A 6504-nucleotide genomic window follows, 5' to 3' on the forward strand; every position below is an offset into this window, starting at 1 on the left:
TGCTACATTTAAAGAGAGTGGGGAGTATATATGGGAAGAGCGTTTTTTACGAAAAGCGGGGGGGGGGGTGCATTTTTCCAGTCAGATTTTGTTGTTAGATTTTCTTAGGCAGCTTTCCTACTTTGTAAAAGCAATAGATTCTCCACATAGGGGACTATTACAATTATTGTTTAAACATCTGAATTTGATTGTAACGGTGTACTCGATTGCCAAAGCTTGTCGGCATTGCTTAATTTGAAGAATCAGGATTCATTCCAAGTTCTCGATTTATATTCCAGGTTTTATTTTAATTGCCATTTTAATTACTTATGCCTTATTGTATGCTTAATTGTTTGAATATCATGTTTGTTGCCGGATCTATGTCCGGCAAAACCCCTAGGTATCGGTATGTAAACACCGTCAAAACGACGAGATTCATAAATAATTGGTGTTGGCTTTTATAAAATATTATTTTCCGGTTTTAGTTTCTTGTTTTATTCAAAACTGTTTTTCGTACGAGAGTACAAAGCAAACAAAGGTTACGGTCAATAAGAACGAGAGTTTGAGATTTTAACTGGATAGCTGAAACTAGACATTAATCCTAAACACAGTGAGAGCGCTTTAGGATTAATTAGACTTTATTCATATTCAAAAATTACTTTTAAATTCATAATGAGACCGCGAGAGCCAAGCATTCTGGTTTAAGAGTATGGTCAGAGTCAATAAAAATGAGAGTGTGAGACAAAGTCCTTTTTATGAATAATTTCTACTGAAGAATTTTGATCTTTAAGATTACACCAACTATCTATCGAATCCCTGAAGTTTGATGCGTTACATACCGATATCCCTTTATTAAATATCTTTATTAATATTTGTTTACGTTATAGTTATTTCTCTTCATCCCTCCAATCTTAGAAAGATCCTCAGCCTTAGATTTACATAGTAACATTAGATAACGATACGTTCGATTATTAGTCCTTTTGGATTCGATAATCTTTAAAATTACACGATACGAATGTGCACTTGCAGTCACGATTCCCATAGACTTACCAAGTCGCGATCAAGTTTTTGGCGCCGTTGCCGGGGACTAATTTAGTCGATATCGTAACTCCAGTGTTGCCCAGTATAGACTGAGGCAAACAATTCTATTTCCCTTTCTAATTTGTCGAGTGTATGCCAAGTACTCGCTCTCAAGGCGAGAAATTAAAGTTACCATTCGACGAACCTGAGCTTTATCTAAGATTAGAACATCGGATACGAGACCTGATACGAGAACATCGTATCAAGCTAAATCTTCCCGATCCTAATATCCCTATTCCTGAACCAGTTATACAACAAGAGATGGCCGAAGGACCGCAGAACTGTCCTCTTAAGTACTATGCCATCCCTTCGCAGGATGAACCACATAACATCATCGCTGCCCCTGCCATCGAGGCCAATAATTTCGAGCTAAAACCTTCACTGTTGTCAGATGTACAGCAAAACCAATTTTCAGGTAGTCCCACGGAGGACCCGAACCTACATTTATCAGTGTTTTTACAATAAGCAGACACATCGAAAGCAAATTGTGTCAGCCCCGAAGCTATAAGACTACGTCTTTTTCCTTTCTTATTAAGACATAGAGATAGATCTTAGATCCAGTCTCTACCATCCAACTCTCTCACTGCGTGGAACGAGTTGAAGAAAGTTTTCTTAACACGATATTTCCCATTTAGTAAGACGACAACGCTAAGAGTCCAAATAAACGAGTTTAAACAAAAAGATAACGAATCACTTTTTGAAGCTTGGGAGAGATACAAAGACATGATGAGGCTTTGTCCATATCACGGTCTAGAAGAGTGGTTGATCATCCATACCTTTTACAACGGTCTCTTGTATAATACAAGATTGATAATAGACGTCGCGTAGGTGGCGTACTGATGGATAAACCCTACAATGAGGCCTATCAACTTATCGAAAGTATGACCCATAATCATTACCAGTGGGGAAGTGAAAGAACCTCCATAGAGAAACCTCAAACGAAAGGTGGTATGTATGAAGTAAGTAGTCTTGACCATGTCAATGCTAAGGTAGACGCTCTTACTCAAAAGATAGACAACTTGACCATAACACCCACAGCCACCGTGGCTGCCGTAGCACCAAACTGCGAGATATGCGGAGTTCCTGGGCATGCTTCCCCTGAATGTCAACTTTTGACAAGAGTCTCCACAGACCAGGTGAACTATGCTCAAGGAAACCCTTACTCAAACACCTATAACCCAGGTTGGGAGAACCATCCTAACTTTTCGTACAAAAACAATAATGCATTGTATGCACCTAACCAAAGCACCCGCAGTACCACCAGGATATCATAAAGCTGCCACAAATACTCAAAATGCTCTTAGGAAGTCAAACCTAGAAATGATGATGGAAAACTTCATAGCTACCCAAGCCGAAACAAATAAGGATTTCCTAAATCAAAACATACACACTAGTGAGCAAATCATGCAGTTAGCAAACAATGTAAACGCTTTAGCCACCCATAACAAAATGTTGGAAACACAAATTTCGCAAGTGGCTCAACAACAAGCAACTACTGCTGCTCCTGCAGGCACATTTCCTAGACAGCCGCAAGCAAACCCGAAAGGTCATGCAAATGTTATTATACTACGAATTGGGACAGAACTAGACGGATGGACCGACCCTAGGATTCAAAACCCATCCATGCACCAAGACCCTGATAAGGTAACTGAGAAAGAAGACGAACTAGAGGAAGATATAAGTGAAGAGGCCGTAGAGAAAGAAGAACCTTATGTGCCTTCACCACCATATAAACCTCCAATCCCTTATCCTCAAAGACTCGTTAAATCTAAAAGTATAGGGCAATTTAAAATTTTTGTAGAGCTTCTAAAACAATTGAATATCACGATACCCTTTACGGAAGCTATCACTCAAATGCCCTCATATGCTAAGTTTCTCAAGGAAATCTTATCTAACAAGAAGAAGATAGAGGATAACGAAACCATTACACTTATTGCTGAGTGTAGCACCATAATACAAAACAATATGCCTCCTAAGCTGAAAGACCTAGGGAGTCTCTCCATACCTTGTGTAATCGGAAAGTTTGTCATAGACAAAGCACTATGCGACTTAGGAGCCAGTAATAGCTTAATGCCCTTGTCCATATGTGAAAGGCTTAAAATGGGATAACTAAGACCTACTAGGATGTCCGTACAACTTGCAGATCGTTCTGTTAAATTTCCCGTAGGTATGTTAGAAAATGTTTCGGTACGCATAGGTCAATTCTATATTCCTACTGATTTCATAATCATGGATATAAAAGAGGATTTCAACATCCCTATCATATTAGGAAGACCATTCCTAGCCACTGTCGGAGCTATTATAGATGTTAAGAAAGACAAGCTAACCTTTGAAGTTGGCGAGGAAAAAGTCGAATTTATTTTGAGCAATTCTTAAAGGCACCAACTATAGACGATACATATTGTCTACTGGATGTCATCGATGAATGTATAAGAGAAATGGAGAATGAACAAACATCATACTCCGAAATACTGAAAATTCCAAGGCCTCCTACTTTTGAAGATGAAAATTGGAGTAAGGAATACCAATATGACAACCTAAGCGAATGCCTAACACTAACGCTCGATCATATGCCTTGCCCAAAAAAACCAACCCTAGAACTTAAAACGCTACCCAAAAATCTAAGGTACGAATTCCTAGACACTGAACTCGAGCGACCTGTAATAGTCAATGCAGACTTAGGGCAGATAGAGAACGAAAAGCTTCTACATGTTTTAAGAAAATATCCAACTGCTTTAGGCTACAACATCTCGAATTTAAAAGGAATAAGCCCTTCCATATGCATGCATCGCATAATGCTAGAGGAAGACAGTAAGACCTCTAGATAATATCAAAGAAGGATAAATCCCATTCTGAGTGATGTAGTAAAGAAAGAAGTGCAAAAACTGTTAGAAGCAGGGATTATCTACCCAATATCCGATAGTTAATGGGTCAGTCCAGTACATGTCGTACCAAAGAATGGAGGCATCACAGTTGTTAATAATGAAAAAGGTGAGTCTATAGCACAAAGAATGGTTACTGGAAGTAGAATATACATTGATTATAAAAAATTAAACAAAGCCTCTCAGAAGGATCATTTTCCTTTAAGGTTTATCGATCAAATTCTTGAATGATTGGCTAAGCATTCTCACTTTTGCTATTTAAACGATTATTTGGGATTTTTATAAATTCCTATTCATCCTGACGACCAAGAGAAAATGACATTCACATGTCCCTATGGTACGTTCGCCTATCGACGAATGTCGTTCGGACTGTGTAACGCTCCCGCAACATTCCAAAGATGCATGATGTCAATTTTTGCTGATTTTATAGATGACATCATGGAAGTCTTTATGGACGACTTCTCTGTTTGTGGACAAAGCTTTGAAGGATGTTTATCAAATCTTGAAATGGTACTTAAAAGATGCGTAAAAGTGAACCTCGTGTTAAATTGGGAAAAATGCCATTTCATGGTCCGACAAGGGATCGTACTCGGACACATAATGTCCGATAAATGGATTGAAGTTGACAAGGCTAAAATAGAATTTATAGAAAACCTTCAACCTCCGAAAACCGTAAGAGAAATACAAAGCTTCTTAGGACACACCGGTTTCTACCGGAGATTCATTAAAGATTTCTAAAAAATCACCAAACCACTGACTGACTTATTGATGAAAGACACCGAATTCATCTTTGATGACAAATGTCTAGTGGCATTTGAACAACTGAAAACAACTCTTATCACCGCACCTATCATGCAATCGCCCGATTGGAGATTACCTTTTGAAATCATGTGTGACGCTAGTGACTATGTTGTAGGCGCAGTCTTAGGACAAAGAAGGGATAAGAAACTTCATGCAATATACTACGCAAGTAGAACCCTAAACCCTGCACAGATGAACTACGCCACCATAGAAAAGGAACTTTTATCCGTAGTGTTCGCTCTGGATAAATTTCGTTCCTACCTAGTAGGAGCGAAGATAATTATCTATACCGACCATGCTGCAATTAGGTACCTGTTAAATAAAAAGGGCGCCAAACCAAGACTCCTAAGGTGGATCTTACTACTACAAGAGTTTGACCTATAAATTAAGGATAAGAGGGGCACTGAAAACATCGTGGCCAATCACTTGTCAAGAATGGAAGGTATTGAACTTGAACGAGTGCCTATAAACGACGATTTCCCTTACGAACGACTCATAGCCCAACTGAAAAGCAATACAACTAAATATGCATTAACCTATAAGGATACTGAAACAAACGAGGTAGTGGAAGCAATTTACACTAAAACCACATTGCCATGGTATGCTGACTTCGTCAACTACTTAACAGCTAGGGTGCTTCCACCAGACTTGACTTACCAACAAAAGAAAAAATTCTTCCATGATCTTAAACATTACTATTGGGATGAGCCTCTGCTTTTCAAGAGATGGGCGGACGGTATCTTCCATCGACGTGTCCCCGAAGATGAGGTAGAAAACATAATCTCCCACTGTCATTCTACTCCCTATGAAGGACATGTAAGCACCTCGAAGACTTGCGCTAAGATCTTGCAAGTCGTCCTCTTTTGGCCCACTCTGTGGAAAGATGTCCACATCGCGATCATCAATTGCGACCGGTGTCAACGCACTGGCAACATATCTAGACGCGACGAACTTAAAGGCATTTTGGAAGTAGAAGTCTTCGATGTTTGGGAAATTGATTTTATGGGACCATTCCCATCTTCTTTTGGTAACAAGTACATCCTCGTTGCGGTCGATTACGTATCAAAATGGGTCGAGGCTATAGACTCTCCAACAAATGACATACGAGTGGTAATTAGACTCTTTAAGCATAATCTTCCCTAGATTCGGTGTGCCAAGACTTTTCATCAGTGATGGTGGCTCCCATTTCATTTCAAAGATTTTTGAAAAGCTATTACTGAAATATGGAGTCCGACACCGCGTAACAACACCCTATCACCCACAAACGAGTGGGAAAGTAGAGGACTCGAACAGAGAAATCAAACAAATCTTAGAAAAGACAGTTGCCACCTCTGGGAAAGATTGATCCTCAAAATTACACGAAGCCCTGTGGGCATATATGACAGCTTATAAGACTCCAATAGGAACCACACCTTTTAAGCTAGTTTATGGAAAATCACGTCATCTGCGGTAGAATTAGAACATAAAGCATATTGGTCAATTAAGACCCTTAATATTAATTATACTATCGCATGCGAAAAAAGAATATTAGATATCTATGAACTAGAAGAACTTAGATTAGATGCGTATGAGAATGCCCGGATCTATAAAGAAAGAATAAAGAAATGGCATGACAATCGCATATCGAGGAAATAGTTTAAGGAAGGTGACAAAGTACTTCTGTTTAACTCCCGCCTTAGACTCTTTCCATGAAAACTTCGTTATAGGTGGTCTGGTCCTTTCGAAATTACCAACGTATTTCCAAATGGAGCGATAGAGATAA

The 6504-nt window shown here is 39.1% G+C and overlaps 1 non-coding gene across 1 annotated transcript; it reads right to left on the reverse strand.

Moving 5' to 3' along the window:
- Positions 1-1704: 1704 nt before the first annotated feature.
- LOC127077468 (small nucleolar RNA R71) lies at positions 1705-1811 on the reverse strand. The gene has a single exon (XR_007787277.1). It is a non-coding gene; the product is annotated as a small nucleolar RNA R71 (small nucleolar RNA).
- Positions 1812-6504: the final 4693 nt, after the last annotated feature.

Source organism: Lathyrus oleraceus, chromosome 4 (assembly GCF_024323335.1).
Source record: "Lathyrus oleraceus cultivar Zhongwan6 chromosome 4, CAAS_Psat_ZW6_1.0, whole genome shotgun sequence".
NCBI classification, from domain to species: Eukaryota; Viridiplantae; Streptophyta; class Magnoliopsida; order Fabales; family Fabaceae; genus Lathyrus; species Lathyrus oleraceus.